Source organism: Lepidochelys olivacea, assembly GCF_965140295.1.
Source record: "Lepidochelys olivacea isolate rLepOli2 genome assembly, chromosome: 14".
In the NCBI taxonomy this organism is placed as follows: domain Eukaryota; kingdom Metazoa; phylum Chordata; order Testudines; family Cheloniidae; genus Lepidochelys; species Lepidochelys olivacea.
Genome location: NC_140424.1, coordinates 9,044,588 through 9,059,170, shown reverse-complemented (window position 1 = coordinate 9,059,170; position 14,583 = coordinate 9,044,588).

Below are 14,583 nucleotides of genomic sequence, written 5' to 3'. Positions count from 1 at the left end.
TTCTCTACAATCATAATTTAATATGTCCATTGTTGTATTCCAGATGGAAGCTGGTTGTCTTCTGTATTCCTTTCTTCTAATCCCAAGGATCATTCAAAAAAACCCAAACATTAAAGCTATCCTAACACGTTTGACTTTTTTTTATACCTCACCTAAAAACATTCATGTCAATAGGTTGATATTTGTATTGAGCCTGTAAAAACTGTGGAACTTCCAGCTTTTTCTCAAGCTCTTATGATGCTCTAAGGATATCTCTCCTCCTTCCCCCTGCTGTAGTTCTGTAATCCATTTTTTAAAAAACTTTTATTTTCTGCTCTACACCATTCCACCCCCCCTTTTCAAGGACGAGTAGTCAAAAAAAACCCCAAAACCCAAGAACCTTAATGCATGCATTGCTCACTTGATCTGCTCTACTAATTGTCATTATTTGTCCTTTAGTCCAAAATAGTTCCCATTTCTTAAATAGTTACTGTTTGGCTGGTTAGGTGATAGCATCGTTTTATAGCTCACAAATATTATTTTGGCTACTTAGAGGTTGGAAACATTTAGATCTCTTTATTTTGTTCCTAACAGGACCTGAATGGATGAAATCTCTTACAAATATACTTGGCAAAGTTTAGTTATCTGCTCAGGTAGACGCTCCCTGTTTTGTTTCCTCTACTAGGAGACCTGTAATGCAGCTACCTTGAGTTGCTGTCACTTCTTTTTCAGTGGGAATGTTCTTACAGAATTTGCTGTCTCTTACTGGCCTCCCGTTTCATTTATGTCCAGAGTGTCAGACTTGCAGTAGAGTTTCCTGAGGAGACAAGCTGCTTTCAGATAAAGTAATTTTTATATGGATTAACCATTTAAATCCCCTCCCCTAAGATTAGCATGCCATATCTCATAGTGAAATGAGAATTTATGATTAAATAAGATTGGTTGATTGACTTGCAAACTACATAACCAAATGTTGGTGTAGGCACTAAAAACATCTTAGTGAATAATTTTTAGGCAAATGTTTAGAAACAGATGAGGAAAGTCAATGCTTGTGCAAAAGATTAAGCATTTTTCGTTAGAAGATCTAAATCATTTTTAAAATAGCCTCATGGTACTCCTGTGATGTAGACATATTCTAACCATTTTAGAGACAGAAAATAAGTGATTTGCCCAAGATCATTCAGCAAATCATTGAAAGAGCCAAAATTATAAACCAGGAGTCTTGATATCATCTCTTTCTTGAGTTGTTAAACCACCCTTCAGCACAGAGGTTACCTTTTAAATTAGATTTTACAAAGGTAACTAATTTCTGTGGTCTCTAATCTGTGAGTGAACTAACTCTTTCCTTTGGTGAATGATTAGTAAGACTTTCCTGATGACTAGCTTTTACTCTTTTTGCAAATCATTGCTCCTCTATTTCAGATCATAGATTCAAGATACTGGTAATATGTTTGAGGATGGGATGCATATCTGATAATTAAAATGAATAATTAACCCTTGCTCTGTGCATGCACAGGAGGACACAAGCTTCTAGAAAGTATTCAACTGCTTCTGTGGTTTGCATGGTGCATGCACTCATTTCGAGTGTATGGAGCTGCAGAGCAAATTACCTGTGTAGTGCACTCAAGTCAATGGTAATTAATTTTTTCTGTGAACTAATGGATAAAGTACAGCATATAATCTGAAATTATTTTGCAGAAACCAAAGAATTCTGAACACAAGACGAAAAGAAAAAAAGCAAGACTTGTTTAGTTTACACAGTGAGAAGGGCAATATAATGACTTCTGATGACAGAAGTTGAAACTGTAACAAACTAGCCTGTCAGCTGGTGTTGCAATTTCTAAAACTATTTTAAATTTTTTTTGTCTGGTACTAAATATCTTAATAATTGTACTGGTCTAGCTACTACAGAAGACATTAAGGTGAGGGTAAACTTTTCAGTGGCTGATGGGATTTTCACCTAACATTACTTTTTGTGAACTAGTACAATAAATGCCATCAGTTATGGGAAAAATACCCATAGACAACAGAGTTGTGTTCCAGTCATCAAGCTACAAATGAAGTAATCTAAAGTCAGAACTTCGTACAACTCAAAAATAGTCAGAAAGTATAAAAGGTTTAGTTTGGAATTAACAAACAAATGCTAAGGCAGTAACTTCTTTTGTTTGCTTGATCACTGGAATTTTGTTAATTTTGAATGCATGTCTTTCACTTAATTGGGTTATGTTTTTCTAAAATTTAAATTTTTCTTCTTCCTATAGCCCTGCCATAGGACAGGCTGAGGCAGAGTCTCAGTGTTGCCCTGTTCAGTCTGAGGCAAGTGGGATTTATTTTATTCATTCTGGGGGCTTTCACAGCTTTATGGCTGTTGGATATCTATGTCCCCAAACTTGCAGCAAGTTTGGTGAAGGCCCCTAAATTTAATTTAATTTAGGATTTTTATAATCTTTTGGTAGATGGGCTCTATATTAATATTCATACTTATTGGCTGTGGTGTTTTTGAAGAGGTTGGGGGGAAGGGATATTTAAGATCGATGTGGATGCAACTTTTTTCCCTTTATCCTTCAGCCATTTCCCTTTTTTCCAAATTCCATGCACTATTTTTTTGACGGTAATATTTAATAATGGAACTACATGTAGCTTATAGGAACACATCTGTTGGGTGATGCTGTTGCCTTTTCTGGGGAAATGTATTGAATGCTACTTACTTGAAATCCAGAAATTTTATCATAACACTTTAAATCCGTTTAGTTATTAGGCCTACAGTATTAATTATAAGAATATTAGTCAGAGCTGGAGGCATAAAATTAGCTGTATTTATAGAACCCTGAATAATAATTTTCCATAAAAGGAAGGATATAGTGATATACTTAACATTTTTGTTTTCACATGTTATACCATGAAAGTTACACCAGAAGAGTAAATATTAATGTAGAGCCCTGCAAAGAAGAAATACAGATTTGAGTTGGTAAATAGAAAAAAGGAATGAGAAATTGAAGTTGTAGATTTTGCAAAAATGTCAGTTTGAAAGATTTCCTTTTCATCAGCCTCTTTTTTAAAAAGGCATAATATTGTAAAGTTTGGTGTATTGCACCATGTATTCTAAAATCATGGCATTCATTGCGAATTTTGAGGGATTTTTCAATGTAACTTAACATGTTTAATAACTACCGTTACCATATCAACAGTATTGAAGATAAAACTGTACTCTTATTTAGAAAATGAGAACTTTACTATCCTTAAATAATTTTAAAATTACTGTTTGAGCGGACTGCCCTTTTGCCTTTTTCTTGCGAAAGCATTTGATACCTAGACAATTTCAGCCTGAGAATAGGTTTTGTTCCTGTGTAATCTGACTGCCTCTTGGCAGCGTTTGACTCTTACAATTTTCAAATTAAAAAAATTAATGTTTGCTAGGTTATTTGAAATTGCTGCAGCAGATGAGTTTTTAAAGACAGTTTTTGATGCACCATAGAAACCGTTCAATTTCTTTAACGTTTCCTTAAGTAATGGTTAACTTGTATGGCTTTCACAAGTCTGGTTGTGGCTCACATTGTCTTTAATACAATTGACTGTCACCTACAAGAGTGGAACGTGTTCCTTCTGCCCTGTTGCTTTCCCCCTTTGGAACTCCTGCCCAACTTCCCCACACTCACATTCTGAACCCCTTCTGGGTTTCTGATCCTTCCTGGTGAGCTCCAGAAACTAGTTCTAATCCTCACTAATGCCCAAATTTGTGAGACCTACGCACTGAATGTTAACTGTATTCAAGTAATTGTTGAGCAATTTGTGTTATATTCCTTATTCTGTCAGTTTGATGTTACCATTTATAACACTACAAGACAATACTACAGTAACTAGCATTTTTATACTAAATTTATTCAAGTTGTAAGAGCACTTATTAGGTCACTTCACTGTCTTGTCTCCTTATTTGCATAAACTGGTCACAGGCAAGAGTTTTCTTGCAGAAGAGAATTGAATAAGTAGTGTGTTGTATGTGTTGCTACAGGTATCTGAATCATTCTGTTAAGACTCAATTAATGAAAAGAGCCAGAGATATTTAGTGTTTAATATTCATTATTGATTCAGTCTGCCTTATATCACCATTTAATAGACTGACACTAAATAGTTTCCATCCAAATATTTGCATTTGGTTTGGTAAGTCTTCAGGTGTATTTTGTAGTAGAAATGTTCAAATGTAGATTAATGTATACCCTCCCCCTTGTCCATAGTGTACATTTGTACAAAGATGAGTATCCTTCTTTGATCCACACTTGGGTTATATCCAATAAACATATATTCCTTGTGGCAGTTAAATGTTCAGTGTCATACTCAAACCATCAATTTGTTTTCACCTTTGCATTGTTTGAAGATACTAGTTTAAGATGGTCATGAGAAATCACTTACTTGCACTTCCTATTTCTGTTGTGCTAATGCTCTTAATATAATTTAAATGTTTCTTCACCATGCCAAAAAAACCTGATGATTCTCTTGTATCTATCTTGTGAAATGAGACTAAGTACTGTAGTTCGTTCCTCCCCTATCACTGTAGGGATATTTTCTTTTCTGCACTAGTTATTCTCATGTAAATTTGAGAACATACTTCTTGGAATCCTAGTAGAAACTTTCATCTGGAGGAAGACTAATCACTTTGCTATCTACTTCCGAAAGATGTACTCAGTGGCACTCCAGAATAATTCTGTAGGATGTTGTGTGTATTTGAGCTTCCTTTGCTGTAATTTTCAATTCAATGCATTTCAAGTGGTATCGGAAATCTCAAGTTGGTCTTCAGACACAAGCTTCGCTTCTCCCTTTCTCCCTGTTCCTGCCTCCCTCTAAGGGAGTTCTATGATTTTCAAAAGTTTCTCGTTTTGAGATTTCAGTAAAAATTTGAAGTTCATAGGTCTCAGTGACTTCAGCAGGCATGCCAATATTATCTTAATTCAGTGCCACAGTTGATGTCCATGTATTAATTTGAAAGCAACAAGAGAGCAGTTTGCATTTGCTTTAAATATTCAGTGGTGATATATGACCTATAAAAGGTAGAGAGGCTTTGCTTTCCTTCTAACCACCCATAATGGCACACTGCTTTACATTATTTAATTTAATAGTTTTTCCTCAGCTCCTAGATCAACTGACCAATCTTAAGTGTTTCAAAAAGATCTCTGAACACAAATCTAGTTCTGAAGAAAAAAATCTTGCTCCTAGTGTGAAGCTTGTCTGACACCCTTGAGTGTGGATCTAAGGAGGATATTGCCAGGAAAAACTTAAATTGTAAACAAGAAATTCCCTAATTCAAAGTAGTGTGAACTTACTGATACCCTGTGTGTCACAAAGTTGCTCCATTTCTGGCTTCCGTGTCTTTTCCCAAAGGCTCTTAAGAATCACTTTAAAATATTACTCTTACTTTCCTACATTCTAATGGAAGCATTAGGTATTATTCCATTTAAAGCTACAAGGACCTATATTTCATGGACAAGAAATGCTATAATGTTAAACTGCTAAATCAGGTGAACTTGCGCATATCTCTTGTTACATGCAAGGTAAATAATAGGAGTGGCAAAGTACATGCCATGCGTTAAGTTCTTGGATGCTTTAGAATGCTGTGATGTTTGCCTTATACAGAACACTTTGTATATTAGTATTAAATGCTGTCCCTTAAGTGCTGTGGAAAATACTTAATTCCAGTGTGTCTATTTTCAAAATGATTTCACTAAAGCAGGGTTTCTCAAACTCCATTGCATCATGACTGCCTTTTGACGACAAATTACTACATGACCCCAGGCAGGGGGACCGAAGCCTGAGCCAAAACCAAAGTTTGACCCCTGCTGTCCGGGGATGGGGCAGGCCGAGGAGGAGGCAAAGCCGAAGCTTGAGGGCTTCAGCCCTGGGTGGTGGGGCTCTGACTTCGGCTTCAGCCCTGGACCCCGCAGCAAGTCTAATGCCAGCTCTGGCGACCCCATAAAAACGGGGTCGTGACCCACTTTGAGGTCCCAACCCACAGTTTGAGAACCACTGCATTAAAGTAACTAGGATTTTCTATAGCCCAGTGATTCTCAACCTATTTACCATTGTGGGCTGCATCCAGTACTACCTGTATGACCGTGAGGATGTCACATGGGCTGCAGCTCTGTGCTGATTGGGCCACAGGTTAAGAACCATTGCGATAGCCAATCTGGAGAAAAGCAGTTAGTGGGTTTAGTGGCCTCTTTCTGCCACAAATGTAGTGGTGGTCCATTTTCGTGTTTGCCATAAAAACTTGTCCAGATATTAGTTTAGGAGTGGGAAAAGAACTGAGGATAGTTGCTTTGGAAATAGACCTTGTTGAGTTTTTGTGTTTGTGCAAAACACATTTAATCATCTGACTGTTGTGATTCAGTAAAAATACATTGCTCAGATGGCAGCTCTCTGCAGATCTCTACCCCATCAGAATAGGAAGTAGATAAGAATAATCACAGCTAGAATGAATATTGGTATCATGTTTCTGCTAGTGTATCTGCAGTTTAACTGCAACATCATTGCTGGCCAAGTGACCTACGTATACTGAGGACCTCTGTGCAAGAGAGCCAGACTTTTAATCCACAATTTCTTGATCCCTTGGCCAACACAGACTTGAAATACAACAGACTCCTCAGGGTGGTTACAATTTGTGCGCCTCACTTCTCAACCCAACTTTTTTCTCAAGAGGCGTGGAAGGATCCACAGTCAGGAGTCCTGACCAGTCCTTGATTGGCCAGATGGTCCCCACGTAAAGCCCGAGAGTAAAGGAGGAAAAGGTGAACTACCAGTTGGATTTCCACTACAACATCCACATTTCATTCAGGTCATCAGACACAGTGTAGTGTTGTTAAGATCCAGGCTTTTTATTCAGCCTTAATTCAAATTATATCTAGTAGGATGGTATATCTTGAATGCTGGGATACTCCACACTTCTCTGCAAGTCTGTGCACCAGTTCTTTTGATTTCTCCAACCATCTATCTCCCTAGCAGAAAACTCTAGTTTTAATAGTACCATTTTTAAATGGTGCTGAACTCATCTTAAAACACTGGTAATGAGCTCATCTCAAGGTTTGTCTTGACTAGGAATTAAAAGGTAAGACCAACAGCTGGTGACAGTGTAGCATTCTCTTGTATAAGTTCATGTTTGATGTAATAGATGATCATTTCAGGCTTCCTAGAATAGTAAGTTAAGAAATCTGATTTTTGAGGCCATGGGATTTTTTCCCTCTCCCCTCCTTTATAGGGTGTGTAGAGAGAAGACACGTTGTGGCAGGGAAGTTGTTAGGTCAGATGAGGTATGTGTTGCCTCAGGGTTTCCTTTTTGTTTTTGCTATATCAGTATAAATTTTAATCACATTTCAAGAGTAATTCTTTTTAAATTGAATTACACATCTGCTGTTCCTACTAGAACTGTGTTAACTAGTCCCAACTTCAACCTCTTGGTTTTGAATGTGGGAATTTTCATCATACCTAAGAACAGCCCACATATACTCAAAGGAATCCATTTCTCTGTTCCCTGATTTATGAATCACACACCAAGACAAAGTAAAACTGATTTCACAAACAACTTCACCTCTATTGCCTCAGTGAAGCAGGTGAAATTTGAGAAAATAATAAGTGTACCCAATCTATTTTCACTGAGTGCTCTTTAACAGGGTCACTCTTGCAACTACAGCTTGTAATCCCTTAACATTCAGGTTTGTCCAAGAGGTATTTATCATATTACACTTGTCTGGTACATGAGTCAGAAAAGTTTGAATCAAATTTAAAGGCAAATTAACCATAATTTTATAGCTGCCTTTAGTCCATTTCTTTTTTTAAAAAGGGACATTGTACCAATTGAGGTTTGAAAAAAAAATTTTAAATGAGAACTCAATTATGGATAAACTCCTTGATTTAATACAACTTGTGTTTTTGTTAACTAGCAGCAGAATTTCAGCATTTGCTACTTACTGGTAGAGAAGAAAAATCCCACAGCACTGCCAGTACAGGTTAGTTTAATCTGTAAGTACCTGATGTTCCTGTTTGAAATACTGTGTTCATACCATTTAAATACATGAGGAGAGAGTCTTTTGATCACCTAAATGTAAATACGTCTTTGTTGTGTAGGATATATGTTGCTGTCTTCAGTAGTGAGTAAATTTGTAGAATTTAACAGTTAAAAAAAATACAGTGATTCTAACTACACCTAGGGGTACTATGCATTTACAAGCACCTGATTAACGGAAATGGGGATTAAAAGTTTTGATAGTCATTTTGGCAGTATTGAGAAGCTTAATGGACACATGGATGTGGATTCAACGGTCACTTCTTCAGTAATTCACTTACTACCAAGAGAAGTCATTTTACCAGAGTGAATTGGTGATACAGGATTTTGATATTCGCTTATATTGGGGATTGGGTGTTCATGCCCCTAATACTGTAGCAGTAATTTAACCTTGACTTAAATTTTCTGTTTACAGATAATATGTAATATCACCTGACTTAATACCCCCACTCTCATATATTTGCTGTAGTAGGCCCTGTGCATGGGATTAGACTCTGAAATCCGTTTTAGCCCCTTTCTACACTTCAAAGAGCTCCTACAAATGTTTTCCTCAGAGACTTTAGTTTACTCCATATTTCTTGCCTTTCCCTCATATTCCTCTTTACTTTCTCCTTCCACCCCTCCAGTATTGCTTAGTGTGCTTTATCTGCTTAAATTTGAAGCAGGTGACTTAATTGTTTGGATGTTTTTTGGTTGTGCAGTGTCCTGAGTGTCTCGAGTATTTTGTATGAAATTAACTTCAGAAGATAAAATTTTGTATGTGTACACAAATATACTGTGACCATTTTTAGGTGCTCTACAAAAATAAACTCCAAAACTACAGCACATTAAAGATCAAGGAAAGCCAACGGATGGAGGTAGTCTAATAGAAACTGAAACTGTCGTCATCTCAATTTACCTAATTAGAGCAACAATCTGAATAACAATATGATAAGCTGATATATACAGCTCCACCAAGTTGATTTCAGAATTGAACATCTTGCATAGGTTTTAAGAATTCATTCTCAATTGTAATAGCATGTTAATTTTTTATGTTATAGAAGAAAACATGCTGACTGGTTTTAAGAGCTGTGATAACCTTTGTAGTTTTAGCAGGACACATCACCCAGGGACTCTTATTGTATGCTCAGGAATTCAGACTAAATGTTCACTTGCCTGCAAGTGGCAGCACACGCACTTCAACTTTCTCACTTGTGATGTGCCTGTTCAGACTTCTCTTTTGGGAACCTGGCGGGTCACTTTTATATTGGCTTTAAAATTAATCTGTTGGCCTATAACTCCTAAACATGACTGGGCGTTATGTGCACGTGTAAAAACTACAGATTCCTTACTTTGAAATCAGTGACTATATGTAGTAAAGTTCACAAATCTTTCCTTTTAATTGATATTTTTTAAATAATTGTGAATCCAGTTGCTGTTTGTGGCACCAAATCTCTCACCTTGTTAATAAGTGGTTCCTTTGGACTGCAATATTCTGTAAGGTCAGCTTACAGGGGTTGCTAAAAAAGAAATGATTTAACCTTCTACTTCACAGTACCCCCAATTTGGTATTGAACACTCCCCTTTGCCACACCCATCCTCTAGTGCAGGGGTTGGTAATCTGCTGGCAGGCTGCGAGACGTTTTGTTTATGTTGACCATCTGCAGGCAGCTCCCTGGGGCCGCAGTTCCCTGTTCCTGGCCAATGGGAGCTGTGGGAAGGAGCAGGCTGCAGGGATGTGCTGGCCATGGCTTCCCGCAGCTCCCATTGGCTGGGAACTGCGAACCGCAGCCCCAGGGAGCTGCGGGGGGGGGGGGGGGTCGTGCCTGAGGATGGTCAACGTAAACAAACTGTCTTGCGACCTGCCAGCGGATTACCCTGATGGGCCGCGTGCGAAAGGTTGCCGACCCCTGCTCTAGTGCTTCATATTACCAAAAAGTACAATGCTTCACGATTGCTTTAATATAATGAGCTATGGTGGAAATGCCACCTTTCTGAGATTTTTTTTTTGCCAATTAAATAGCCCACAGCATAATATGAATATTGTTTCAATAATAAAGAGCTAAGTGCATTTTCCTTTGACACAGCAAATTTGGATTTTTCTGAAAGGATACTGGGAGTCTTTAGACCTGTCATTACTACACAAGTGATATTAAGTTGAGCTTTTGGTCCATTGTCATAGCTGTCCTTTAACATACAATTGGATCTTTTACTTTACTGTGGCAATTACTTGGAGGCCATACTAAGAGTTTATCTATCTTCTGTGAACCAACAATCATTCAGGTATTGATATTAAAAAGTGTCCCAAATTCATGTTCTTTGAAGAAGTGAAGTGAATGGGACCAAGTTAACTGTTTTTAGAACATTAAAATATGCCCATCAATCTGTGAGCACGTGTACAAAACTTGTAACAGATGGTAAAAGTATTGGTAAGAGGGAGGGGTAAACTGAAAGGTTGGTAAGTATGTGTGTAACTCTGTAAAATGCATGTTGACTGTAGAAATGGTAACTGTCTGCAGTTTAATTTTCATAGCATTCAGTTGACAGAGAAGTGTTGAAGACCATATGGAACCAAGAACAATGAATCAAACTTGCATTCTGTGTGTTCTTATGAGGCTCATATTTCTTCAGGAATGGGAAATTGGATATATATACTTCCATAATATGTATCTATTTAATTCTGACTTTCTCTAATGATTAAACTTAGTAATTTAATAAATGAATTGTTGCCTGTGTATTTTCTCTGAAGGAACAATTTAAAATTCGCAACACATTGTGTTGAAGTGCTTCACAACCATTTTAAGTATAAAAAAGTATGTTTTCAACCGACTTTCAGCTTAAATAGCATAATGAAATCAGGCAAATGAAGAAAGACACAGTTTATCTGCAGAGATATTAGGTGACATATGCTGCAATAACATGCCAAACGCGTACTGCTCAGCTGTGTAAAACATTTAAATTGGGTATGTTAATCAAGTATTAGTCTTTGAGGCTACAAACAACCCAAATCAGATTTTTGTGCTCAGCCTTGCTAATTTTTTGGGGTGTTTTTTGGTAGCTTTTTAAAAAATTCTGGCTTCTTTTGTTTTCTGTAGGTCTCAGTAATGTAACACTGATAATTAAAATTAATACAAGCTCCCAAAACTGCTTAACTACACGTGTGTTAGTAAGACACAATACTGGAATAAACAGTGCAGCTGTGCTTTTAGGTTAAGGCATATTTGACCAAATAAGGACTGGGAAGATCCTTTTAGCGGGAGTGGTATGGGTACTAAATTGGCACAGAATAATTAAACACGAACAACTGATGTGCAGTACCTAAAAGTAAGTCTTTTACATATTTGAAGACTTATCAGGTCCACCCTCAGTAATCTTTTCTCAAAACCAAACACGTCCAGTTTTTAACCTTTCCTCATAAGTTATGTCTTTTAAACCTTTTGTAATTTTTGTTACTGTCCTCTGGACTCTCCAATTAGTCCACATCTTATGTACCAAACCTGGACATAATACTTCAGCAGAGGCCTCACCATTTCCAAGTAGAGCGTGACAGTTACATATGACACTTCTGTTATCCAGAAGGACATTTGCCTTTTTTGCTACAGCATCACACTGTTGACTCATTCAGTTTGTGATCCATTGTAACCTCCAGATCCTTTTCTGTAGCACTGCTGTCTAGCCAGTCATTGCCAATTTTGAATTTGTGCACTTCTCTTCCTTAGTACTTTTCACCTGTCTTTATTGGTTTCAGAGCAAATCTTCAATTTATCAAGGTAATTCTGAATTCTAGTCCTGGCCTTCAGAGTGCTTGCAACCTCATCCAGCTTGATGTCATCTGCTAATTTTGTAAGCATACTCTCCACTACATCATCCAAGTTGTTAATGAAAACAAAGAATAGTAGTTGAAGGGTTCATGTAGCATTCATGCACCTGGAAACAGTCAGGGCACACCCTGACTGTTGTGTAGGAGCAATGCACACATTGCTCTGTTCTATCCAAGGACATGGACCATGAAAACATGGACCATCTGGGAAGTCAAAATAAGGACATCAGCCGTGGGAAGCTTCCTCGGCCGAAGCTCAAGGCCTGAGAATAAAGATTGTAGTAGATAGAGGCTAGTAAATAGGAATATTAATCAAAGTCATATTATTTCCTTTGTTGATGCCTTTTGCGGTCGGTTGGGGTATGTGATGCGCAGGGGGGAGAGAAATAAAAGAGGTGGAAAAGCTGACAGGGGAAATCCCATCAGCAGACCAGCCTGCTTGCTTGCCTAAAGCCGTGTCCTGTCTTGTATTGAACCGCCACAAGTAGTACTGAACCTAAAATGGATCCTACTTGCATAAGAACGGCCATGCTGGGTCAGGCCAAAGGTCCAGCTAGCCCAGTATCCTGTCTTCCGACAGTGGCCAGTACCACTTGATATCTCCTCCCAGTTTGATTGTGAACCATTGATAATGCTTTGAATCTGGTCTTTCAACCAGTTGTACATCTCTTATAGTAATTTAATCTAAACCATATTTCTGTAGTTTCCATATGAGAATGTTGTGGGAAGCAGAAGACTTGCCTGTAGAAGGAAATTAGATTGGTTTAGTGTTACTCGTTCTCGATAAGTGCGTGTTGGCTATTTCCACTTTATCCTTCATGTTTGAACAATTTGATTAATAAGTTGTTCCAGTATCTTTCCGGATATTGATTGCCCTCAGACATTAGTAATGATGTGTCTCAAATTGCTAGGCCATATGGCATCATGTACCTTTGACTCGTGTGCCCATTTTGCATGAAGCAAGGCAGGTGCCTAACTCATTCTTGCTAGAAACAACGTAGGCATCTAAAGTGACTCCTGGAGACTGGTTCCCTGCTGTGAACTGCTAGTACAAATAGGTACCTCCCTGCAGCCCCAGCCTAGGAGCTGAACTTGGAGTGGGGCTTAGCACACAACCCCTCATCAGCATTACCCAGCTTAGGCAGCTCCCAGTTTAGCATGCTGGCTTTTGTGGATCATGTTCTTAGGTGTGTCTCTCCCCACCCCCATTGTTCAGGGACCCTACGTACCTAACTCAGGCTTTGTAGGTCACCTTTGCACTCCATTGATTTTTCTGGGCACCCAAAGTTAGGCATTGTGACGCTGAGCGGATTTCGAGATCTGAGCCTAACTGCTTAGCTTCCAGAAATTCTGCACTAATTCTTACAGTCCAGCTGTCAACTGGCCAGCACAAGGTGATTTCTCCCGTGAAACTGGTTGAATAATCAATTTTTTGCCCTGCCATCCTTAGTTTAAAACAACCTTGCCACATGTAGCTGAGAAGGCTCTGAATGAGCCACATATAAAAGCTTAATTAGTATCCTGGTTCACCCCATTCCTCTTCTGCTGTAAATACTGAAATGTGAGGTTAACCAATATTTTAAGCTTGTATCTTTCCTCTGGTGGGAGCCTCAGCCATCTGTGATTCAGACCTTTTCAAGCTTTTATCAAGTTAATATACAATTACAAAATTCACAACATTTCACAGAGAGTGATGATTCTAAGTCAAGTTTTTAACTCTGAAGTGGACAGTTAAAACAAAAAAAAAGTTTGTGCAGGAATACCATTTGCTGTTCCAATACCATCCATAACTCTGATATCAGATGCATCCAAGAAGGATTGGGGAGTACATATATGTCAGATCCACACTCATGATTGGTGGTCTCATTGGGAGTGCCAGTTACATATTCTAGAATTGAGATGGATACATCTAGCTTGCAAAGAGTTTATACCACTGATCAAAGATTCTTCCATTCAAATTCTCATGCTCAATCCACAGTGGCCTACTACATAAACAAACAGGGAAGTGCAAGATCAGATCTCCTATGTCAAGAAGCCATAGATCTGTGGGAGTGATATATCGAGAATTGTATCAGTCTTGATGATGGTTTAACAGACTTACTAAGCAAAAAAGTGACTTTATATCACAAATGGGAATTAAAAGATTAATTACTGGACCAAATCTTCTGAAGATGGGTTTTTCCCCAAATAGACCCATTCACTTTTAATCAGAAGAGAAAGCATCTGAAGTTTTGTTCTCGAGCAAGAAAGAGTCCAGGATCCATAGCGGACACTTTCATGATTGCTGGTTAAACCATTTGATATGTGCTTACCTTCCTTTTCCTTTAATTCCAAGGCTTATTAAGGAACATATGGCAAGAAAAAGCTCTAGTTATACTTGGATTCTGGGCAGTGAAGGAACTGAGTAGTGGTTGGGGTTGCTGCACTCTCAAAACCCCTGGGAGGGGGAACATGAGCACAACCCCCTACTGGACACTACTAGTGAAAATGTTCCTCGCTACTGTGCTAAGGTGCCCATATACCATGAGTGGGATCCACATGTGTCTACCTCTCAAAGAATCAGTTACTATGAGATAAGTAACCCTTTCTGATTGAAAAAAGCAGAGCAGGTGTGATCAAGTTAGATATTCCAACAGCCTACAGCTTCTCCACTTGGAGTATTATTGGGGAAGAAAATCCAAGCAAGAAAGCTTCTCAATTATCCCTTCTCAATGTTGCCTTGATACTACATATGCTTGATTTTGGAAATCTAATAGCT